We start from the raw sequence: 26,904 nt of genomic DNA, 5'->3' as shown, positions 1-26,904 counted from the left end.
CTGTGTATAAGGAAGCTGCGGCCCCATCATACTGTGTATAAGGGAGCTGTGGCCCCATCATACTGTGTATAAAGGAGCTGTGGCCCCATCATACTGTGTATAAGGAAGCTGTGGCCCCATCATACTGTTTATAAGGAAGCTGTGGCCCCATCATACTGTGTATAAGGGAGCTGTGGCCCCATCATACTGTGTAAAAGGAAGCTGTGGCCCCATCATACTGTGTAAAAGGAAGCTGTGGCCCCATCATAATGTGTATAAGGAAGCTGTGGCCCCATCATACTGTGTATAAGGAAGCTGTGGCCCCATCTTACTGTGTATAAGAAGCTGTGGCCCCATCATACTGTGTATAAGGGAGCTGCGGGCCCAACATACTGTGTATAAGGGAGCTGTGGGCCCATCATACTGTGTATAAGGGAGCTGCGGGCTCATCATACTGTGTATAAGGGAGCTGCGGGCTCATCATACTGTGTATAAGGGAGCTGCGGGCCCATCATACTGTGTATAAGGAAGCTGTGGCCCCATCATACTGTGTATAAGGAAGCTGTGGCCCCATCATCTACTATATAATTGTCTAAGGGTCACTTCCGTCTTTCTGTCTGTCTGTCCTTCTGTCACCGATATTCATTGGTCGCTCTGTCTGTCATGGAATCCAAGTCACTGATTGGTCTCGCCAGCTGCCTGTCATGGCTGCCGCGACCAATCATCGACGGCCACAGTCCGATTAGTCCCTCCCTAGTCCCCTGCAGTCAGTGCCCGGTGCCCGCTCCATACTCTCCGCAGTCACCGCTCACACAGGGTAACGGACTGCGTTTTGCCGCGGGTAACTCACTCCGTTACCGCCGCTATTAACCCTGTGTGACCAAGTTTTTACTATTGATGCTGCCTATGCAGCTTCAATAGTAAAAAGATCTAATGTTAAAAATAATAATAAAAAAAAAATAAATCATTATATAATCACCTTTGCGACGCTCCGGTGACTGCTCCATGCAAGCTGCAGGTTCCGGTGTTAAGAATGGTATGCGACAAGGACCTGCCTGTCATGTGACCGTGACGTCATCACAGGTCCTGCGCGCCTGTGCGAGAAGGACCTGCCCTGACATCATGGTCATGTGACCGCGACGTCATCACAGGTCCTGCGCGAAAAGGACCTGCCATGACGTCACGGTCTTGTGACCACGACATCATCACACCCTGGGACTGGAAGCTGCCGCGTGCACTGCGCACAGGCGACAGAACTACAAGGGGCCCTCGGATCGGAAGGTGAGTATATGTTTATTTTTTAACCTGTGACATACGTGGCTGGGCAATATACTACGTGACTGGCCAATATACTACATGGCTCTGTGCTGTATACTACGTCGCTGTGCAATATACTACGTGGCACTGTGCTGTATACTACGTCACTGGGCAATATACTACGTGGCTGCGCAATATACTACGTGGCTGGGCAATATGCTACGTGGCTGGGCAATATACTACGTGGCTGGGCAATATACTACGTAACTGGGTAGTATACTACGTGGCTGGGCAATATACTACGTGGCTGGGCAATATACTATGTGGGCTGGGCAATATACTACGTGGCTGTGCAATATACTACGTGGACATGCATATTCTAGAATACCCGATGCGTTAGAATCTGGCCACCATCTAGTACTGTGTATAAGGAAGCTGTGGCCCCATCATACTGTGTACAGGATAACTGTGAGGGACATCATACTGTTTGACGGAAGCTGAAGGCCCATCATACTGTGTTTAAGGGAGCTGCGGGCTCATCATACTGTGTATAAGGAAGCTGTGGGCCCATCATACTGTGTATAAGGGAGCTGCGGTCCCATCATACTGTGTATAGGGAAGCTGCGGGCTCATCATACTGTGTATAAGGAAGCTGTGGGCACATCATACTGTGTATAAGGGAGCTGTGGGCCCATCATGCTGTGTATAAGGTAACTGCGGGCCCATCATTCTGTGTATAAGGGAGCTGCGCGCCCATCATACTGTGTATAAGGGAGCTGTGGGCCCATCATACTGTGTATAAGGGAGCTGTGGGCCCATCATACTGTATATAAGGGAGCTGTGGGCCCATCATACAGTGTATAAGGGAGCTGCTGGCCCATCATACTGTGTATAAGGAAGCTGTGGCCCCATCATACTGTGTATAAGGGAGCTGTGGACCCATCATACTGTATATAAGGGAGCTGCGGGCCCATCATACTGTGTATAAGGGAGCTGCGGGCCCATCATACTGTGTATAGGGAAGCTGTGGTTCCATCATACTGGGTATAAGGGAGCTGCGGGCTCATCATACTGTGTATAAAGGAGCGGCGGGCTCATCATACTGTGTATAAGGAAGCTGTGGCCCCATCATACTGTGTACAGGAGAACTGTGAGGCTCATCATACTGTTTGACGGAAACTGCAGGCCCATCATACTGTTTATAAGGGAGCTGTGGACCCACCATACTGTTTATAAGGGAGCTGTGGACTCATCATACTGTGTATAGGGAACTGTGAAGGCATATTGTGCATATGGGAGCTGTTGGCCCATTACCCTGTATATAGGGGAGCTCTGGGGGGCATTATACTTTCTATAGTGGAGCTCTGTCAGCAGTATACTGTGTAAAGGGGAGCAGTGGGAACATCATACTGTGTATCGGGGAGTTATAGAGTCATCATACTGTGTATAGGGGAGCTGTGGGGGCCTTATACTGTGTATAGAGAAGCTTTGAGCTCACCATACTGTGTATAATGAAGCAGTACATGAGGGAACTTAGGGGATATTATTAAATGTAAAGTGGGCACTTAAGCATTACTGTATTGTTATAGGGGCACTCAGAGTATTGCGACCATCAAAGTTGCATATTGCCACAATATGGCTGTAAAATCAATGTTCGTTTTTGTATATAGATTTATTTTCAATAACAGAGTGGTCATATTCTAAGGTTCCACTATATTCACAATTAGAGTGCGCAACCGTAGCTGTAATCAGGGTTAGCTGGTTAGGGGCCCACTCAGATGTTTCGCCCCCCCCCCCCCTATAAGTTGAAACCCTAGCTACGCCACTCCTCCAAAGACTTGTAGAAAAAGTCTTCCTGGAAGAGAAGAAACTTATACGGTTCTAGTTAATGTCTATAGATGTAGAATGTGAGGTCAGAAAAGCTCCTGGAGGTGGAATATGTAGGTGTCCCAATATTTTTCTCTGTATAGTAAAGCTATCTATTGACATGTAGTATAATATCTAAATAATTCACTACACTAAAATGACTATTTTACCACTGAATCCTTTTTTCCAGTCATCTCACTATCAGTTTTGTACCCTTCTATCATTTAATACATAATGAAGGGCCATTTATATTCTAGTAATTAAATTATAATCATGTTGACGGTTCTGTGCTTAATGAGCTTAGATACAAATGCCCAGCAGCAAGCTGTTGAAATCAGAAAAAAAGACAAAATTCCATCAAGTTCAATAATTTGTACGAGAACCCACTGTGCTGATAGTCAAAAGTAAAATATAATTCCAGCTAGGAGCTTGCCAATTAATCTCACTGATCCCAGGCCTTCATACATTTAGACTATGAGCCTTGATAAAACCAGAGATGAACCAGTTCACGTAAGATCCCAACATGTACATTTTGCAATGACTGTACTAGCCCAATATGCCATTCACAATTAAAGCCAATTAAGATGGGTAACATTACAAAAACTGTCTAATTTTTGGACAGAATTTAGGTCCACTCACATTGGCTGATTTGGGGCACCTAAGTAGCCTATTTCTTCAATTATACTGCACTTCGCAGGGGCACTAATTGATCATTAATAGAATACTCACTTTGCAGAGGCAGCTTTTGTTCTCGGCAGCATGAGCCCTGTTTACACAGGATAATGTGCTGCAGAGAATGATAATTTTTTGTAGAACCAGTAGAAAAATATCCTTTATTGAAAATACCAATAAAACTTAAAAAAAACACAATACATAAAAAATATTAGGCAACATTGACATGGAAAATACATACAAGAAAAAGATGTCCATAATAATTATGCAAAATGCAGAATATGAAGATACCGAGTCAGGTAGAACTCCATAGGAAAGTAACAGACAATATGTCATTGCATGTAGATATCATATGGGTGATAATGATCATAAATAAATGTGAAATAGTGGTGAAAAATGCAGAAACCCAAAGAATATAAACAGTGTAAAGCCTATAGAATAATATGTACAAAAATAGAAGTGGAATGGCAACAGGTGTCTCCTCCACAGCTAAGATATAACGTGGAGTTTGCCTAAATCTCAAATTACAAGCACTGGAATATGGACACAAGAGACTCGAATTAGAACCACTGCGGCATGCAGTAAACAATAGCGTTGGGGTGGTGCTCAACATCAATAGCAATACGAATCCAAAAATAAAGGAAAAAAGAAGTGGCACTCACCCGATGTTGCTATACAGAAATGTCCTTTATTCAGAGCATACACTCACAGACATGTAATGGAGAGGCGGCTTGGTGAGGAGAGGAGTGCAAGAGGAGGCCGTCGTCCTCTTGCCTCCTCTTGCACTCCTCTCCTCACCAAGCCGCCTCTCCATTACATGTCTGTGAGTGTATGCTCTGAATAAAGGACATTTCTGTATAGCAACATCGGGTGAGTGCCACTTCTTTTTTCCTTTTTTTTTGGATTCCTATAGAATAATAGCTAACTCAGCAGTTAAAGGGTAAAACATAGTCATATTAAATAGTTAATAGATACCAAGATGCAGCCATCTAAAAAGTAATAATATCCATTCTTAGGGTAAAAACACCTAATTTGCGTTTCGCTGAGGTTGTGTCTGGGGCTCTCATGTTTCCCCTAAGGATAGGTGTATTTAGTAATATACGCTTTTAGACATAGTACTTGGCTGTTCATTGCCCTCTAGTTTCATTACAAAATATCATTTGACCTAATAAACAGGAGTTTTGCTCATTTGTTTGCTGATCGCAGCCCAAATAGACCACAAGTTACGGTATTTGTGAAACGTGCACTCCTTCAAAAGTGATAATCTTGCAGAGTAACCTTTAGACTAGATTGTTTTAAAATGCACTAAATCTATCAAAATAGTTAATTCTGGAAGATAAATTTGGTGTATTTTTAGATTTCCTATTAGTTGGCTTTCTCTTAGCCCAAAATGTACCCGTATTTTTCGGACTATAAGACGCACTGGACCATAAGACGCACCCCAAATTTGGGGTAAAAATTGCAGAAAAAAAGATTTTTTTATAAGATGGGGGTCCGTCTTATTGTCCGAATTTAAGGTATCTTACCTGAGGGCTGGCGGTGGCAGAGCAGGGTCACAGGAGGCATCGTGGCAGCAGAGGTGAGGTGAAGCTGAGGTGCGGTGGTCAGTACGGCGTGCACCTGAGCAGGGTCCCTTCCTGCTTAGGTGGATGATGCCGCGGCCTGGCATCCATGCGGGTGGTTGCGGCAGTGGTGTGGAGGCGGCAGAGGTGCGGTCACCTCCTCAGGTGAGGTGAGGTGACGCCACGGCCCGGTATCAAAGGCGAGCAGCAGAGCCGGGTTAATCACTGGTTTATCGGTGGCGGTGGCCATCTTCCTGAGGATGATGAGGCGCGGTGAGCGGTATGGCGTGAGCAGAGTCCCTTCCACAGGTGAGGTGACGCCGCGGCCCGGTATTCAAGGCGAGTAGCAGAGCTGGGTGAATCACGGCTTTCTCGGTGGTAGCGGCCATCTTTCTGAGGCCGCGCATGTGCAGATTGTGCAGATTAGGGCAGCACGGTGGCGCAGTGGTTAGCACAGCAGCCTTGCAGCGCTGGGGTCCTGGGTTCTAATCCCATCCAGGACAACATCTGCAAAGAGTTTGTATGTTCTCTCCGTGTTTGCGTGGGTTTCCTCCGGGCACTCCGGTTTCCTCCCACATTCCAAAGACATACTGATAGGGATTCTAGATTGTGAGCCCCATCAGGGACAGTGATGATAATGTGTGCAAACTGTAAAGCGCTGCGGAATATGTTAGCGCTATATAAAAATAAAGATTATTATTATTATTGTGTGTTCTGCTTCTTGGGGCTTCAGGAAAATGGCCGTGGGAAGCAGCACGTGCGCAGATGGAGATCGCGGTGGCCATTTTCCTGAAGCCGAGATCTCAATCTGCAAACTCGGCTTCAGCAAAATGGCCGCCGCAATCTCAGTCTGTGCACATATGTCGCCCCGGGAACCAGAGGACTCAATCTGCGCACGTGTGGCCTCAGGAAGATGGCCGCCGCCACCAAGAAAGACGTGATTCACCCGGCTCTGCTACTCGCCTTGAATACCAGGCCGCGGCGTCACCTCAACTGTGGAAGTGACTCTGCTCACGACATACCGCTCACCGCGCCTCATCATGCCCGCACCTCTGCCGCCACCACACTACTGCCACACCCTGCATTCCAACTATAAGACGCACCCCCCCCCCCCATTTCCTCACAATTTTTTTGGGTAAAAAGTGCGCCTTATAGTCCAAAAAATACGGTACTTAAAAATTGATGTCACTATTATGGAGCATAATGTTACATCTCAAGGCACATCTCCTTTCCCACAAACAATGCCCACGTTCCATTAAGCTATACCCCATTGTTGAATGATACTGAAATTCATAATATTCGTTGTGGAAGGTAAGATGGACATCTCCCATAGCTGAGGCAAAACCCATAATTGAACCCAATGGGTTTGGGTCTTCTTTACCAACTTGGTATATTTTTATGTAAAAACATGCACTTTCGATCAGTGGTATATAAAAAAGAAAATATGAGGAGAGAGGGTGGGACACATGGCAGAGATTAAATTAGCCAGAAATGTCTGGACTTTATGCACTTCTCTTTAAACTTTCCATAACCCTTGGGTCAATTTCTCATTCTCTTGTTTGACATCAAATCAATTTTCTTGGAGAAGGAGAGCACTGAACAGGTTGTTCCCACTGAGCAGCAAAGGAGATTTGACCAACCAAGACTCCTCAATGTGCCCCATAACAATTCGATGGTCTGGATTTGTGGAAAGTACACCCTTGCAGTGTGTATTCATGTAAAAACTTTTGTTCTCAAACTTGAAAGTGGGAAGCCATTCTTGTAAAAGGAAAAAATAATCCATACTCACCACCACCCATCAGTCTCTGCTGGACCAGAAGCGATGACAAGTTAAATCCAACCACCAGTTGCTTGACCCTGCAGCCTATCAGTTGTCAGATCACCGATGACATCACTCGCTCCAACCCTGCAACCCTAATGGTCCCCACTCAGCAGGAAGTGCAGAATGTGATGATGTGTGGGGCTTTTTCTTAAATCAGGATAGCTTCATACTACAAATAAGCAGATCAGGCAAAATTCGCATTTCATAAAAGAAAACAGCCACCCGCACTACCAAACAATCACGCTGTGGCTTGAACTGGTTAATTAACTATCGCTGGTCCGTAGATCTCGGGTGCCATAAGCCAGAAAAACATGCTTTGTAGAATATCGGCTGAAAGAAATGCGGCAGCACTCACCAATCTACTTGCAGGCTGTTTTATTGTGAAAGTGACATCTTCACGGCTCGGGGGTGTATGTGAGCAAGGACATGTGGAGACTGAACGACGGCCGTTTCGCTCCTCCCAGGTGCTTCAATGGGTTCCGATACCCATTGAAGCACCTGGGAGGGGCGAAACGGCCGTCGTTTCTTTCAGCCGAAAATTCGCATTTGTCTGCTCTCTCGGATTTTTTCGGTAAATTTGATTGGTGAAAAAGTTATTTTAGGCAAATTGAATGTCCCTTATTACGCTCTGAGATCTCCCGAGATCCTAGAGTATAACAAATGTAATATGCAAAAAAAACCTCATACCTACCTCACCGCTCACCTCTTCAGCTTCACCAGTCCTCACCATCACCTGTTCTGTCCTTGTCGCATCTTCAGATCACTGCTGCTCCCGCTGAAACCGCCAGGCCTACCACTGTGAGCCAGGAGTTCAGTGTCTGAAAAGGCCCGGGAAGGTTCTACACGACCGCACGGAAGGTCATGGCATCATGACGTGCACGATGACCTTGCTCATGCAGGCGTAGAACCATCTCAGCCCTCATTTGATTCAAAAGTCCAGGCTCAGTGTTGTTTGGGGATTTTAGTGAAATCCATGAGTATCAGAAGATAGGTGAAGAGTAGACTGGACAGGCGACAGTGAGAAGCAGAGGGAGGTGAGATATAGGGAGACTATCAGGATTATTTTAAACCATTCAATTGCTCTTTAAGGTCCAGGAAAATGGCACCCAGCTATTTTGCTGAATCTGTGCTGAAGTAAATTTAAAAAAAAAATCTAATTTTGGAAAATGACAATTTTTTTGTAAAATGCAAGTAGAATTCAATTGCACTTGAATTTATTTGCTCATCTCTACTTCCTAATGTTCATTTTAAATAAAGGAGTGTAAAACACCTTTGATGTTTTTTTCATTAGATGTTAGCATATAATAAATAAATAAACTAACCAAGGGAAGGGGGCACCACAATTTGAAGAGGGATCCAACCCGGTCTACAAGTATAATGTCAATATATAAAAAAAGAGAAAAAAGCAGTAGACCATAGAAGGGGATCACCTCAGACACGGATCAAGTATAAAGACACATGAATTTTATTGATAATTAGAAACCATACACAAATGGACACAAGAAAACCTCAGAAAACAAACATTAAAAACATTTAAAAATGGTCATACACAAGACCTATAAAGATAACACTAAGACCTATAATAAGGTCAAAACCCCCTGAGTACCAACTCCCCAGTACATATTACATAACATGCATAAGGCCTACAACTGCCTGTGTGGTCTAAACATACATAGAGGTGATGTCTGTGTGAACAGTGTTGTACGCTTTAGACAAAATAGATATGAAAACTCATGCCTGAAAAATAACACCACAGCCAAACAGTACTAATAGATCTGAAAGGCCATAATATCTCATGATGAATCACCTATAAAATTCAAGCATGTATCGCAGATAAGATAGTACACACACAGTATAATGGGACATATGCCCCAGAGACCCTAAAGAAATCAATGGGCTAATAACATACAATAAATCAGAAGTGCAAAGTATCTTAATATAAGCTGCTTACTGATATCAAAGAGCCCCTACTGATACAATACCATGGCCCACAGGCCTCAATAGTTATATGGAGATCAGACGTATCATGATGATACCCGAAGCTGCAAAGTGCACACAGAGCCACCTGGGGAGCGGGAGACAGGGGGTAGGCTGACCCGACGCGTGTCGCCACACACACCGTGGCTTCGTCAGGGGTGTCTCCTGATGGTGGCTTGTGTCCTTTTATACACCATAATCATACCTAAACCGGCGGCAGCTGATCTGCTTACCGGAGGCGGCGTGGAGGAAGCCGACGCTGAATAGTCCTTGCTGGCGTGCGAGGAGTGCTGACTGCGCATGAGGGCGTCCCCCCTGCGCTGCGTCCCGGCCGCGTTGCTATGAACACCTAGCAACACAACGCCCACTTACTGACGTCATAGCTTAAGTCAGGATATTATAGAAGCGCCGTCATATGACTCCTCTGCATTACTACTCGCACACAAAAGTGCTACGTCCTGGCTAGGAGACCATGCACAAATAGCCCAAGTTCACTTGAATAAAACCTTATCAGAGCCGATCTGAGAAAGAACATCAATACACAAAACTATATATAAATATTTAAGTAATTACGTTCACAGGTGCATCAAGTTTTTGACCCACAGGTACATTGAATATTTCACCTGCCAAAGTGCCCACGCTACCGCACAAGGACTGCAGGCTAACTTTATATCCGCTATACTATGTGCCAAAGTTAGGCGGAACAAGAATATGTACAGACGCGCATACAGGTTTTCCTGTTGCGCTCCATTATTGATAACATACCTTAATTATTTACCACACATGTAATTAGGATAAACTAATTATGAGCACACCAAATCTACATAACCGCCCACACCGCATCCTGAAGGTACGTGGGCACTTCAAATAGAAAAATAGGTACACGGCATGACTGCACACATGGATGGGTCATCTAGTCCCTATGCAGGAATGAACAAATTGACAATAAGTGCCCACATATTCAGAACACCATGTAGCACTATGCTCCATGGTGTGATTACCCAAGTATTTGACACCGAAATTCATTCACCACATGTATTCAATGCCCATTCTATATTATGCTCAATCAGGGCATTAAAAAGATGAACAGTATGTATAAATTCCGAGTGGTTGGATAATCAGGAATAAACGTTTCCTGTTCTTAGATGAATATTGACCATACATAAAGTGGGAAATAATCGAACACCCTGGAGTACCAAAAGAAAAAAGGATGAACCGTCATTTTAACTGAACAAGAGTACCCTTTATTGATCATACTGATAAGTTTAATCAATGGGGCTTTGAATCCTATGTGACCACGGTTCACAATTTCATACGGGCCATGATCACACATAGGAAGTTTCCCTTTTATGGTGCCCGGTATGGCACAGCCAAAAACCAAAAAATGTACTAATTCTGATATGGCACATGATACTAATAAACCCACAATAAGCAACAGGTCCAAAGAAGGTCAAGATATAGATTTTAAATTTTTAAATTTTAAGCTGTTCACACAGACAACACTAGTGGAGGTTTATAGATTTGTAAACAAACAGCTGGCTATGATCTCATATTACCCTCATGATGACAAGTCCCCATGGCTAGACGTAGACAATCGTTCCGAAGATCGTACTTGATCAAAAACTAATCACTACAAACTAAGATCACGAAGGGCATGAACTTACAGGAACGATAATTGAATACCAGACAACCGAAAAATTGTTCAGCTACAGCACAAAGTCCAAAAGCATTAGTCCCTCAAGATTGCTTGTAAAATCCTGTAAACAAAAGGTCTTCATTAAGACCAGATGGAGTTTGACTGTTCAGGTTGAAGATCCATTTTGATTCACGTCTTAAAAGTTCCAAAGTGATGTCTCCACCTCTGATATCAGATTCGACTCTCTCCAGGCCCATAATCTGTGTATCTTTGTATTGAGAGTTATGTACCGAAAAGTAATGTGAGGCTACAGAAGACAAAGTCTTGCCTCTCTCCAGATCTCTTTTGGCTGTGGTGATATTTGAAAAATGTTGTTGTGTCCTCCTTCTCAGCTCCTGTGTCGTCTGACCAACATAGATCTTTGGACACGGGCAGATCAAAGCGTAAATCAAATTCCGGGATTTGCAATTGAAGTAAGTTCTAGCTGTCATCTGCAACATAGAAGAGACTGGGGTCACTGTCACATCATCGATAATGTAAGGGCAGATGTTACAGTTGCCGCACGGAAATGTCCCAACCAGTCTGATCCCTCTATTAAGGCGAGTTGTCTGGCGCTTAAAGTGGCTGTGGCTTAAACAATCCCTAAGATTCTTGGGCCTTCTGGCAACCAAATTTGGTTGTGCAGAGATATGTAGTTTAAGTTTAGGCTCACTACGCAGGATCCCCCAATATTTGGAGAGTATCCCCCGAATCTCCTGCCACTGATTGTTATACGTTGTAATCACTCCCAACGGTTTTGGGGGTCCCTTCATGCGTGGATGTAATAGTTCCCTTCTGTCCATATCTCTTGCTGCAGTAAAAGCTTTTGCAATTACCTGTTTCGGGTAACCTCTGTCCTTGAAACGATGGGTCAAATCCTGTGAGTGCACACGAAAATCCTCCTGGGTGCTACAATTTCGTTTAACACGGTAGAATTGTCCCTTTGGGATCCCTTTCTTCAGGTGCTGTGGGTGGAAACTAGAGAATTGTAAAAGACTATTGGTAGCCGTAGGCTTACGGTATAAAGTTGTATGCACACACCCATCTTTGGAGAAAAGTTTGAGATCCAGAAATTCCACTTCCTGCTGTGAAAGATGTGAGGTCAACCGTATGTTCCATGGGTTATGATTAAGAGAGGCGATGAAGCGATGACAATCTTCCAGGGTGCCTGTCCAGAGAAATAGGATATCATCTATATAGCGATACCATTTGATGACATGCATAGAAAACTCCTCCAGACAGTACACCCTGGTCGACTCCCACCACCCTAAAAACAAATTTGCGTACGAGGGTGCACACCGTGCACCCATCGCAGTACCTCTAGCTTGTCTATAAAAGACTCGGTCAAACACAAAATAATTTTTGTCCAGTACGAATGACAATAAGTCAAGTAGAAATGTATCATGTTGTCTGTCACCTGTCGTTTTCTGATCCAAAAAATATGCGACTGCTTGTAGCCCCAGGTCATGCCGTATGCAAGTGTATAAGGACTCAACGTCCAAGGTGACAAAAAGCACATCAGCTGGAACCCTCAAGTCTTGTAGATGTTGGATCAGGGATGTAGAGTCCTTAACAAAGGAATTCAGGGACATAACAAGAGGCTGTAAAAAAAAGTCAATATAAGAACACGGACGCTCCAAAAGGCCCCCAATCCCAGACACAATAGGTCTACCTGGTGGTGTCTGTACGGATTTGTGGATTTTCGGGATCAAATAAAAAGTCGGTACTCTCGGATGGTGATTAGTCATGAAGTCCCTTTCTCGTTTATTAATGACGTTGCCAGTAAATGCCGAATCTAATAGCCGACTCAGCTTGGCCCTGAATATGTCCGAAGGGTCCGAAGGAAGAACCTGATAGCAATCAGAATTAGACAGTTGACGCTTTACTTCCTCTAGGTATAATTCTGTGGGCCAAATAACTAGGTTCCCACCTTTATCAGCCTCCCGAATGATAAAATCCCTGTTTTTGCCAAGATTGATAATGGCCTTCTCCTCAGCCTTACTGAGATTCCTCCCCTTGTTACGATCTAATTTAAGGGAGTGTATCTCATCACAAACCGCATTGAAAAAAGTGTGGATGGCTGGGAACAGGGATAAGGAGGGTGTGGCCTGTGAGGGCAACCTACCCGGGAACTTTATCCTTGACTGTCCTCTATCTCCCTCCTCCAAAAGGTCCAGTAAATCTCTGAACACTTGTCGTTCCTCCAAGGGTAGGTCATCCACCAAAGATGGTTGATGATACAAGTATTTAAACGCCAACTGTCTGCAAAAGAGGTATACATCCTTAATTACAGTAAATTTATCCATAATGTTCATAGGAAAGAAGGAGAGACCCCTCTCTAGTACCGAAATTTCTACTGTAGAGAGAGCATAGGAAGACAGGTTAATAACCGAGAGCTTACCAGGACATGTAGTATTAGTCGGCGTGATGGAAGAGTTTAGTACTTCCTGTTCTGTCGTGTCTCCCGTCTGTGTTTGGGAGACCAAATCCTGTAATTCTTGTTCCGTTTCCTTTTTACCGTATCTCCTCCTTCTACCCCTCCGATTGCGCCTTCGGTTTCGCTTTGTTCGGATGATAAAAAATCACTTGATGTAAGTTCAGGTGCCAACTCCCTATCTGCTAGTACACTAGCACTGGTCCCCCTTGTATTGCCTCTATGTGACCACCTATATGCACGACCATTTTTAAAATCCAGTTGATCTCTTCTGAATTTGTGTCTTTTTCCTCCAATGACCTCCTTTTCAAATTTTTCCACAATATTTTTGAGCTGTTCTTGAAATGGCTCAACCAAAGTTTTTTTATCAAATTTCTCTAGCTTGACTTCAATATTCTTAATCTTTTCTCTAATATCAGACAATAAAACTCGATCATGTTCAATGAGTAAATCTATAAGAATGTTAGAACATTTTATTAAACCATTCTCCCACGTCTTTTGAAAATCAATATCAGCTTCCCATGCCGGGAAAATTTGAACTTATCAGTATGATCAATAAAGGGTACTCTTGTTCAGTTAAAATGACGGTTCATCCTTTTTTCTTTTGGTACTCCAGGGTGTTCGATTATTTCCCACTTTATGTATGGTCAATATTCATCTAAGAACAGGAAACGTTTATTCCTGATTATCCAACCACTCGGAATTTATACATACTGTTCATCTTTTTAATGCCCTGATTGAGCATAATATAGAATGGGCATTGAATACATGTGGTGAATGAATTTCGGTGTCAAATACTTGGGTAATCACACCATGGAGCATAGTGCTACATGGTGTTCTGAATATGTGGGCACTTATTGTCAATTTGTTCATTCCTGCATAGGGACTAGATGACCCATCCATGTGTGCAGTCATGCCGTGTACCTATTTTTCTATTTGAAGTGCCCACGTACCTTCAGGATGCGGTGTGGGCGGTTATGTAGATTTGGTGTGCTCATAATTAGTTTATCCTAATTACATGTGTGGTAAATAATTAAGGTATGTTATCAATAATGGAGCGCAACAGGAAAACCTGTATGCGCGTCTGTACATATTCTTGTTCCGCCTAACTTTGGCACATAGTATAGCGGATATAAAGTTAGCCTGCAGTCCTTGTGCGGTAGCGTGGGCACTTTGGCAGGTGAAATATTCAATGTACCTGTGGGTCAAAAACTTGATGCACCTGTGAACGTAATTACTTAAATATTTATATATAGTTTTGTGTATTGATGTTCTTTCTCAGATCGGCTCTGATAAGGTTTTATTCAAGTGAACTTGGGCTATTTGTGCATGGTCTCCTAGCCAGGACGTAGCACTTTTGTGTGCGAGTAGTAATGCAGAGGAGTCATATGACGGCGCTTCTATAATATCCTGACTTAAGCTATGACGTCAGTAAGTGGGCGTTGTGTTGCTAGGTGTTCATAGCAACGCGGCCGGGACGCAGCGCAGGGGGGACGCCCTCATGCGCATGCGCAGTCAGCACTCCTCGCACGCCAGCAAGGACTATTCAGCGTCGGCTTCCTCCACGCCGCCTCCGGTAAGCAGATCAGCTGCCGCCGGTTTAGGTATGATTATGGTGTATAAAAGGACACAAGCCACCATCAGGAGACACCCCTGACGAAGCCACGGTGTGTGTGGCGACACGCGTCGGGTCAGCCTACCCCCTGTCTCCCGCTCCCCAGGTGGCTCTGTGTGCACTTTGCAGCTTCGGGTATCATCATGATACGTCTGATCTCCATATAACTATTGAGGCCTGTGGGCCATGGTATTGTATCAGTAGGGGCTCTTTGATATCAGTAAGCAGCTTATATTAAGATACTTTGCACTTCTGATTTATTGTATGTTATTAGCCCATTGATTTCTTTAGGGTCTCTGGGGCATATGTCCCATTATACTGTGTGTGTACTATCTTATCTGCGATACATGCTTGAATTTTATAGGTGATTCATCATGAGATATTATGGCCTTTCAGATCTATTAGTACTGTTTGGCTGTGGTGTTATTTTTCAGGCATGAGTTTTCATATCTATTTTGTCTAAAGCGTACAACACTGTTCACACAGACATCACCTCTATGTATGTTTAGACCACACAGGCAGTTGTAGGCCTTATGCATGTTATGTAATATGTACTGGGGAGTTGGTACTCAGGGGGTTTTGACCTTATTATAGGTCTTAGTGTTATCTTTATAGGTCTTGTGTATGACCATTTTTAAATGTTTTTAATGTTTGTTTTCTGAGGTTTTCTTGTGTCCATTTGTGTATGGTTTCTAATTATCAATAAAATTCATGTGTCTTTATACTTGATCCGTGTCTGAGGTGATCCCCTTCTATGGTCTACTGCTTTTTTCTCTTTTTTTATATAATAATAAATAAATAATTAGCTTTTTTTTTAAATTGTAGTTAGGTTTTATTTTTAAATACTTCCAAAGGGGCATGCATATTGGAGGTACAAACCCATCTAGTATTGCCTGTACAGATAGTTCGAGTTCGAGTTAAATACTACCCAGTAAAACAGGATTTAAGCTCAGTATACAACTATACCTTGTAGGCTAGGAAATCTGCTCTTTATGTATAATGAAGGTTCACGCTATACACATTAGAAAAAGCAGTCACGACTACTTTTGATGACTTTTGGCTGCAGGTACCATAGAGGAGAATTCAGAGAACATTTATGCCATTTTAAATACATTTACTCAATTTCCAACAGGGACAATTGTATAAAAGCAGGTGCAAGATCTTCATGATGGCCCCTTGCATTTCGTAATCATAGGGTTCTATGTTGAAAAATCAATTCAATTTGTATTTTTTTTAAGATGCTTCAAAAACTGTTGCAACAAATCTATAATTGTAACGGGGTTACCGCGACAGTGTGGAGCCAGAAGACCACAGCGTCTGATTGCTCCCACTCCGGCGCTGAGCAGAAGCACTTTTCCTTAATTTTAAATGTGTTTATTTCTTCTGGCAGAACAGGGGTTAATCGGCCATGTTGGAAATCCCTGTGCTTACAGTGGAACTCGGTTAGCGACTCATTTTCCCTTTATAATCTGGGCTACAAATCATTGTCAGAGCTAGCATTTGCTGCATGGCTAATGGAGGGAGAGGAGTTCATATGAGAATGAGTGTTGGAGGAGTTATCTGTGACTGTCATTTGGTTTGTTTGTGTGATAATTCCCTATCCTTCTCTATGTTGGTTTATTCCCCTATCTCCATGCCCTGGTGCAGTTACTGACAGCTCAGCTGTCCAATTTGTTACAGGGGCGTGCTGGAGCTGTCAGTGCTTTGATTGACAGCTCAGATGTCCAGTTTGATGATGGGGCATGCTGAGCTGTCAGTGTGTTGATTGACTTCTCAACCTTCCAATCTGGACTGGGAGGCATTGACTGTCTCCAGGTGTTTATTATCCCAGGTGATTGTCAGGCTATTTGACTGAACTGTTACTTCCAGATCTCTGCCAAATGTATATTCAGCTAGACTGGTTTGTTCTCTCTATCCCTTGTGTTTTGTATGCTGATCTTTTTTTGCCTGACCTTGGACCTCGTTTTGATCATCCGTCTGTTTAACCCCTTCTGCTCTGATCTGCTATCTCCTGGTATTCTTGACTACACCTTTGTCTCTTCCTTCTGACTATGATGTACCCTCCTGGTTTCTGACCTCAAACTCCTTGACTATCCCATCTCATGGCTTGGCCGTGAGAAGTGACTCAGTGTCACATCTACCTTACCTAAGGATTGAAACAAGGAAGTAGCGGAAGTGCAATTCCAAAGCATTGTAGGTGTCAAGGTTTGTCCTGCAACTGAAGGTGAAAAACAAACATATGACTGTAGGATCAGATTACAAATAGGACTTGTATGTAGTCAGATAACATAGAGACACACAAAGAAGTTTTTGCATTTAGCATGTAGCAGAGTTCGGAAAGGTAACCCCACCCACACTATAGCTTTCTGTATACATTGTCTATTGACAGAGGGCTGTTTTTCATGGGAGATGGCGTGGTCGAACCAAAGCTCACATGAGCTGTAGTCCAAGTAGTGATAATCTCCTGGTGATAAAACATTCATTGAATGGAAAAAAAAACAGCACATAGATTTCAGTGATGTATGACTTATGAGGCTACGCCTCAGCCCCAACTCATCTTGTCCTCAGATTACATAGCAAAAACTTGCTGACAGGTTCCCTACACAGTAACACTTTGTTCACAAAGGATTTTGGATGTCCTGCTTTCCAAATCAGTATGGGTTTCAGCTGATGGACCCCCAGCAAAAATCAACTATCAAGCCTCTCACCTATAATATGTCATTTTCAGGTGATGTTTACACTAAGCATGTGCAAACACTGCTCACTTAACGGATACCATCTCCTGTAGTCCGTTAATGGGTTCACATGCTCCATGAAGCTTTTCTCATCTAGGACTTTGAGAGCTAAGTTCTCTGCATCCATTGGTGTCCAAGCAATCAGATCCCCAGTGATCATACATTTATCACCTATCTTTGAACAACCCAGCTTTATCGATGGCATTACAGACCGTCCGAGACCTATGTAATTAAAAAATCTTTTTTTATGGTTTGGTGGTCCTACAATTATGATCCACGCTGTCCCTTTGTATGGGGATTGTGAGTCCCCCGTTCCTTTTACCGGCATATTCATAGTGAGAAGTTTACATGGAATGGTAATCATTAACGTTACATAAAGCTCTATGAAAGCTATGGAAACGTCTGCTCTTCACACCATTTTGTGTAGCTAGACCTCCTGCATTATGTACTCAGTGGAACCAGGAGAAATAATGACATTGTGTGAGTGAAAGAATACAATCAGATCTGCTAGATCTGCCTATACCTGTATATTTCATGTTTGCTCTACAATATGTCCTTGAATCCCTTTGTATGGTTCTGTAAACTAAGCAACACGCAGCAGGATCCCACTGTGTATATGTGAATTGTTAAAAAGTCTGTCTGGGAAAGACAAAAAACAACACATCTCAGATGCTGGATCAAAAATTTGACCCTGACATTAACTGGGGAAGGTAGAAAAGAAAAGGTTGAGACTTATGTAAATGAGATGATTACATAATAGTGAGAACTAAGGGATCGGAGGACAAGAAATGCACAACAGGATGCCAGCGGAATATCTATGAGGAGACGCCAGGAAAATATCACAAAACAAATAACTCTACAGCTGTGTTTCTAAGGTGTAATGATCATGAAGGAAATCAAGATGTCTTCTGATTCTACCTATCTACTTCCCAATATAGCCATAACTTAGTTATTTGTTTACTTACCTTACCTACCTACTGTACCTACCTACCTTCCTTCCTTTTTTCTTTCCTTCATTCTTTCTCTCTTTCCTTACTTCTTTCTCTATCTTTCCTTCCTTCCTTCCTTCTCTCTTTCCTTCCTCCCCGTTCATTCCTTCTATAGCGCTACTGCCCATGCAAGTACACCAGCGGACTCTCCTCCTCAGCGTGCTCCTGCTTCCTGGTCTATGTAACTGCGTGCGCCCTTGCTTTTAAAGGGGCAGAGCCAGCAGATGGTAAAATGCCCCCAGCTGACAGCAGGGAGGTGTTTAGTTAATTTGAACTTGTGAAGATGTCTCCCAGCCAATAGCTGGGGGGCAGTTTTTGAATAATGCACCCCCCAATTGTGAGGTGCCTAAGCAACCCCTATAGTTACTGTTCGGTGGTTTCGTGTGTGAAACTGTATGTTGCCAGGTCCCCCGTCCCTAGTCTATTGTTGTTTCCTGTATACTATGTCCCATTTGTCCAGTATAGTTAGTCTTTGATCCAATGCAACGGTGGTACCTGAAATGTTTCCTGAGACGAGTGTGTCTAATCTGTCCCTGTGGCCATCCCATTTGCTATGTGAAGACTGCTGTCATGAATGTGCCGCACTTTGCTGGGATCTGTGGTGCACCTGAGATCAGAAGATGTCAGAGATTAGTTGATCACAGGTCCTCTTTAGAGTCTGCGTGACCATTCACATGAGTGGTACAGGTTTACTGTTTATTTTGGTACGGAAGGGGTTAAGGGTCCTCCTTGGTTTAAGTCTGCTGAGATTTAGTTTGGCTTTGGTCTCAGCTGCTCCTTATTGGTACACTCCCCCTTCACTATAGCTGGAATAGCTGTTGTGTTCCTGAAAAAGCTGTAGAGTTCTTGGAAAAGTGGTTTGTGTTCCTTTTGATTTCTGTGGATTTCAATTTGTTTTTGAGTTTACCCTCTCTGTCTCTTTCCCTGTGTTGTCTTATTTTAGTAGTAAGACCAGTGTCTTGCTCCATAGTTCAATATATAGGGCTAAGACCCAGGGGCAGCCAAGGCACTGAACTGCACAAAAGGCAATATGGAGTGCAGGTATCAGCATAAAGTGAGTGTTGAGAGGTCATCATCTTCCTCCTCTCCCTAACGTCAGGGCTCCCTTTTACCAGCTCCTACACCCCCTCCCTTTGCGTCTCACGTTGGGCATCCCCTGCCATCGCATGACAACTGCACAGTTTGAACCTGTCCCTGTGTCCGTCCCGTCTCCTATTGGGAAACTGTACAGTCTGTTCCTGTCCCAAGTGGCAGTCCTGCCTGTGCAATCTGAACCCATCCCAAGCGGCCATAATATATGCAGGGTCTGAACTTGTTCCAGTGGATGTCCTGTCCTGTCCAGGAATCTGAATTAATTGTTTAGATCCTTGGGGTCAGCTGCGACTGCTGGATGAGGTCCTGGAGTGGTACCTGGCAGCTACCTGCCACTCAAGCCTGACCTCACCACCAGAAGCTCCAGTGAACAACAATTAAGCTGTTTAGTCATGTCCCCCATGGTAGGTCCGGTCCGTGGCACAGTGGGTCCACAAACCATTTGCGCCACCTTTGGGCATCCATCCTTCCTCCCTTCCCTTTTCTTCCCTCATTCACTCCATCTTTTTTTTCCTTCCCCTTTCTTAGTCCCTTCCTTACTTACATCTCTCTTTTCTTCCTTCTTTCTCTTTCCTTTCTACTCCTTCCTCCCATCCTTCTTTCTTTCATTGCTTCCCTTTCCTTCTCATTCCTTCTCTTCTTTTGTCCTTCTCTTCTACCTTCCTTCCCTCCTTCTCTTTTCTTTATTACTTCTCCTTCCCTCCTATTCCTCTTTCTTTTTATCTTGTCTGCTGTAGCGTTGGTGGGTATGGACCCACTGCGCCATGGTTCGGGCTTACCCAGGAAGGGCGACTGCCGGGTATTCACTAGAACCTTTGATGGTGAAGACAGGCTTGGGAGCAGGTAGTCTCCAGGTACCACTCCAGGTCAGTCTCTGGGTCTGCAGAAGCTGATATTTTATTGTTTGTGATAATCTGCTTGATAACATAAAATATAATAGTCCCTATAATGGATAATAAACATTTTTTATATTTTATAATGACCTGGCACATGAGATGAATAAGTTGCTATCACAGAGAGAGGGTTCGACCTGCTATACAAGGACTAACTAATAGCCCTCTCTATGGCTTGCACCTCGCTGCAGAAAAACTCCTTGAACACACATTACTTAGTTGAGTTCCTTGAGAATGGCTTGAGTCATAGTCTGGTACATGACAGTGAATACCTTCCATTTAGAGCTGGAACCATTGATAAATTAATTCTTGTTGGAAATTGGCATTCTGTCTGTAAATTGAAGGAGAGTCCTGCAAGTGCTGCAATTAGTGCTCCCTGCGGAGCTGAGGCGGCTTGTGAACACACACAGAATACACCAAAGATTTTATTACAACCTCAGCAATTACACTGCTCACCTCAAACTGTCATATACACACACACATATATATATATATATATATATATATACATATATATATATATATATATATATGTATATATATATATATATATATATACAGTGGGGCAAAAAAGTATTTAGTCAGTCAGCAATAGTGCAAGTTCCACCACTTAAAAAGATGAGAGGCTTCTGTAATTTACATCATAGGTAGACCTCAACTATGGGAGACAAACTGAGAAAAAAAAATCCAGAAAATCACAATGTCTGTTTTTTTAACATTTTATTTGCATATTATGGTGGAAAATAAGTATTTGATCAGAAACAAACAATCAAGATTTCTGGCTCTCACAGACCTGTAACTTCTTCTTTAAGAGTCTCCTCTTTCCTCCACTCATTACCTGTAGTAATGGCACCTGTTTAAACTTGTTATCAGTATAAAAAGACACCTGTGCACACCCTCAAACAGTCTGACTCCAAACTCCACTATGGTGAAGACCAAAGAGCTGTCAAAGGACACCAGAAACAAAATTGTAGCCCTGCACCAGGCTGGGAAGACTGAATCTGCAATAGCCAACCAGCTTGGAGTGAAGAAATCAACAGTGGGAGCAATAATTAGAAAATGGAAGACATACAAGACCACTGATAATCTCCCTCGATCTGGGGCTCCACGCAAAATCCCACCCCGTGGGGTCAGAATGATCACAAGAACGGTGAGCAAAAATCCCAGAACCACGCGGGGGGACCTAGTGAATGAACTGCAGAGAGCTGGGACCAATGTAACAAGCCCTACCATAAGTAACACACTACGCCACCATGGACTCAGATCCTGCAGTGCCAGACGTGTCCCACTGCTTAAGCCAGTACATGTCCGGGCCCGTCTGAAGTTTGCTAGAGAGCATTTGGATGATCCAGAGGAGTTTGGGAGAATGTCCTATGGTCTGATGAAACCAAACTGGAACTGTTTGGTAGAAACACAACTTGTCGTGTTTGGAGGAAAAAGAATACTGAGTTGCATCCATCAAACACCATACCTACTATAAAGCATGGTGGTGGAAACATCATGCTTTGGGGCTGTTTCTCTGCAAAGGGGCCAGGACGACTGATCCGGGTACATGAAAGAATGAATGGGGCCATGTATCGTGAGATTTTGAGTGCAAACCTCCTTCCATCAGCAAGGGCATTGAAGATGAAACGTGGCTGGGTCTTTCAACATGACAATGATCCAAAGCACACCGCCAGGGCAACAAAGGAGTGCCTTCGTAAGAAGCATTTCAAGGTCCTGGAGTGGTCTAGCCAGTATCCAGATCTCAACCCTATAGAAAACCTTTGGAGGGAGTTGAAAGTCCGTGTTGCCAAGCGAAAAACCAAAAACATCACTGCTCTAGAGGAGATCTGCATGGAGGAATGGGCCAACATACCAACAACAGTGTGTGGCAACCTTGTGAAGACTTACAGAAAACGTTTGACCTCTGTCATTGCCAACAAAGGATATATTACAAAGTATTGAGATGAAATTTTGTTTCTGACCAAATACTTATTTTCCACCATAATATGCAAATAAAATGTTAAAAAAAACAGACAATGTGATTTTCTGGATTTTTTTTTCTCAGTTTGTCTCCCATAGTTGAGGTCTACCTATGATGTAAATTACAGACGCCTCTCATCTTTTTAAGTGGTGGAACTTGCACTATTGCTGACTGACTAAATACTTTTTTGCCCCACTGTATATGTATGCACAGTTAATTAGGTGCGTATTGTGGATTTTTTTTGATCAGATAAATTTTAATTGAGCATTTTTATAGATAATTCAAGCAACAAAAGAATGAAAAGAGTACATCAATAATGAACATCTCATACCCCTTTAAAAACAAAAGGACTCACCACTCTACCCCACAACTCTGTTCCTGATGGTAGTCCCCATGACGTCCAGTCAACTAAACCATGTGAAAATCCCATCTTTTGCAGATAGTGTGGTTCACACGTGGTCACAACCATTTTACCCTTTCGATCCCCTAATTATTCCCCAGAATACAGAAAAGAGAATTCAAACCCGACACAAACATATACAGTATAAGCATGTTGAACATTCACCGTATCATCTAAGATCTACATTTCTTCAAACTTTTAAAATGGCTACAGTCAAACTTCCAGTGGGCTTTCCAGCACATGTTCGGAATTGCTGTCCTCAACCAGCCCCGAGGTAGCTCTAAATCTCTTTATCTGGGAACAGTCTTAAAATTGAACATGCACTGCCCTATTTTTTGGGGGGAAGGATACTGACCAAGTTTAATAGTTTATTGGGAAAATTAAGGTAATAACACTCTAGCCCATGAGGCAAGGTCAGGGGAGTTCAGCAGTGGGGCCCACAGATTTTAAATTTTTTGCAGGATACCCCTTTTTTGAAAACACAAATTCTTCAAGGGGAAGCAAGTTGCTGACCCTGGAGATAAACTCCGTAAGTGAAGGAGCAGCTTTATCCTTTCAGTGGGAGGCAATTAATTTCTTAGCTTGAAAAGTACATTCAAATACCACTGTGCAACACTGCCGACCAGAAGTCTCTTAAGCCTGGAGCAACTCCTCATCACATGATGTAGCGTTAGGAAGTTAGTAAGTTTACATCTGTAACAATGAGTCAGGTTTGCACCTCATGTTATATAACTATGGATCATATACTATTGTGAAAACCTATGTGTTTCACTCATGGATACCATGGGGACTGCCTGAAGGATATCTGCCCATTTGTAATCAGAGATCAGGCCCACCTCCTTTTTCCCCATCTAGATTTTAATGTGGACACTCTCTGACAACCAGCTCCATCAGACACTTATAATAAAGCAAAATTATTATTATTTATTATTAAAGCGCCATTTATTCCATAGCGCTTTACATGTGAGGAGGGGTGTACATAATAAAAAACAAGTACAATAATCTTAATCAAAACAAATCATGACTGGTACATGAGGAAAGAAGACCCTGCCTGCGAGGGCTCACAATCTACAAGGGATGGGTGAGGATACAGTAGGCGAGGGTAGAGCTGGTCGTGCAGCGGTTTGGTCTGTCGCTGGTTACTGCAGGCTGCAGGCTTGTCTGAAGAAGTAGGTCGTCAGGTTCTTTTTGAAGGTTTCCACGGTAGGCGAGAGTCTGATGTGTTGGGGTAGAGAGTTCCAGAGTAGGGGGATGCGCGGGAGAAATCTTGTATGCGAATGTGGGAAGAGGAAATAATAGGGGAGTATAGAAGAAGATCTTGTGAGGATCGGAGGTTACGTGCAGGTAAGTAATGGGAGACGAGGTCACAGATATAAGGAGGAGACATGCTGTGGATGGCTTTGTATGTCATGGTTAGGGTTATGAACCGGAGTCGTAGGGTAATGGAGAGCCAGTGCTGGGATTGACAGAGGGGAGAGGCTGGGGAATATCGGGGGGAAGGTGGATTAGTCGGGTAGCAGAGTTTAGAATAGATTTGAGGGTTGCGAGAGTGTTAGAGGGTGGCCAAAGAGCACAGAGTCGGCAGGAAATGGAAAGGGCTTGGATATGTGGTTTAAAGGAGAGATCAGTGTCAAGGATTACCCCGAGGCAGCGAGCTTGTGGGACTGGGGAGAGTGGGCAGCCATTTACTTTAATGGATAGATCTGTTGGGGGAGTCAAGTGAGATGGGGGAAAGATCATGAATTCTGTTTTGTCCATATTAAGTTTTAGAAATCTAGTGGAGAAGAGGGATGAAATGGTAGACAGACATTGTGGGATTCTGGTTAGTAGGGTGGTGATAACTAGTCCAGAGATGTAGATCTGTGTGTCGTCTGCATAAAGATGATACTGAAGCCATGGGACTCTATCAGCTGTCTGAGGCCAAAGGTATAGATGGAGAAGAGCAGAGGCTCTAGGACTGAACCTTGCGGGACTACGACAGATAGGGGGCGAGGTGAGGAGGTGGTGTGCGAGTGGGAGACACTGAATGTCTGGTCTGAAATCCAAGATAGGGCCAAGTCTGTGATGCCAAGGGATGAGAGGGTATGTAATAGTAGGGAATGGTCCACTGTGTCAAAAGGCAAAGGACAGGTCTAGGAGGAGGACAGAGTAGTGTCACTTGACTTTGACGATTAATAGGTCATTGGTGACTTTAGTTGGGGCAGTTTCAGTGGAGTGATGCGTCCGGAAGCCAGATTGAAAGCGGTCAAAATGATTCCCCCGAGATGAGCCCTCCCTTACTATACTATCTAGGAATGCAGGCTTTGATTTGCATAAATGGGGTCCCTTTTCCCTGTATTGTGAAGGCATGCCTCAATTGCAAGGACTGATAGAATATTCTATTTGGAATGCAAAACTAATTTTGGAATTCACAAAAAGATTTAAACTGGTCATGCTGAATTATTTGAGAGATAAAAAGGAGCCCACTATCTTGCCAGAATCAAAAACCCTCTAGTATATCAAATTCAGGGAAGCTAAGGTTACCCCAAATGGGTGAATATCGGGAGTATCCAGTAAGTTCCATTGTTAGTTAGACCTTAGACCATATTTTCTTAATAATAACAACAGTTACACGTGAGAGGCAGTGCCTCTGAAATATGCCACTCTTCAAGGCCTCCAACAAATTCTTAATTCCCAGAGCATGCCATATCATTGTTGCCAAAGAGGAAGGAAGCTCCAAATTACTCCACCCTCTTAGATGTTGCAATTGGTAGGAAATAAAGTACATTAGGGGATCAGCCAGTCCCCCATCCTCCTTAGGTCTTTTTACGGTTTCAAGTCGTCTCCTTGGTGTGCCCTTTTTCCATTTCAGGCCTATAAAGATACTATGTATATTATAAAAAAAGTAGTAAGGCATGCCACCATGGGGCGTTATATAGCAAATATAGTGCCTGCAGCATCAAGATCATCTTAATCAAATAGCCTCTCCACACCACTGATAGTAACAGATTGCACAATGCCATGATTTTTTGATGAAACTTAGCTTGGAGTGAGTCAATGTTGAGAGATTCAGCATACAAAACATTCTCACTCAGTTATTCTTAGATATTTAAATGAGGGAACGATCCTTTACTGTCTGGCATCTGCCTGTGCATTAAGGGGTTTCCTGCCTACTGTCATGAGTACTGATTTGCTCCAGTTAACAGAAAACTCAGATAACTATCCATATTCAAAGACAAATTCCATGAAAAGACGCCAATGAGGATGGCCAGTTACTAAGGAATAGAGGGACATCATCCACATATTGTGCAATTTTTCAATATGATCCCCCATAGCAAAATCCTTGAATCCCTACAGAAAGGTGACTCTCCACAGCCAACAATTCTATCACAGTAGCAAATAACAATGGGGACAATGGACATCCTTGTTTTGTACCTCTTTGCAGTGGGAAGGAGTTTGACATGAGGCCATTAATCTGAACTTTAGCCTGCGGGGCGAAGTGTAGGAGTTTAGTCCAAGAAATATATCTTTCCCTGAACCCCATGTGGAACAATGTGTTAAACAGGAAGACCCATTCGATACTATTGAAGGCCTTGACCACATCTAAAGATGCTATTGCCTTATATTAATCAGTGTCTGAGGGAAGTTGTAAGTATAAGGCCGGCGTCACACTTGCGAGTTTTACGGATGTAAGAGCGCAGAAACTACGTCCGTAAAACTTGCAAAAAATACGGCACAATTATTCTCTATGCCCCTGCTCCCATCTGCCGTATTAAACTGATCAGTATTATACGGCTTTCTACGGCCGTAGAAAATCGCAGCATGCTGCGTTTGTCACCGTATTGCGCAAATAAAACGTCAATGAAAGTCTATGGAAGCCCCAAAAATACGGATTACACACGGACCAGCAGTGTGACTTGCGAGAAATACGCAGCGGTGTTAGAGAGAAAAGCCGGCAATTCAGTGCGGTGTACAGTAAAATCACACTGAC

Source organism: Ranitomeya imitator, chromosome 1 (assembly GCF_032444005.1).
Source record: "Ranitomeya imitator isolate aRanImi1 chromosome 1, aRanImi1.pri, whole genome shotgun sequence".
NCBI lineage: Eukaryota > Metazoa > Chordata > Amphibia > Anura > Dendrobatidae > Ranitomeya > Ranitomeya imitator.
The sequence above is the reverse complement of the archived record's forward strand: the minus strand, read 5'-3'. Positions refer to the sequence as shown.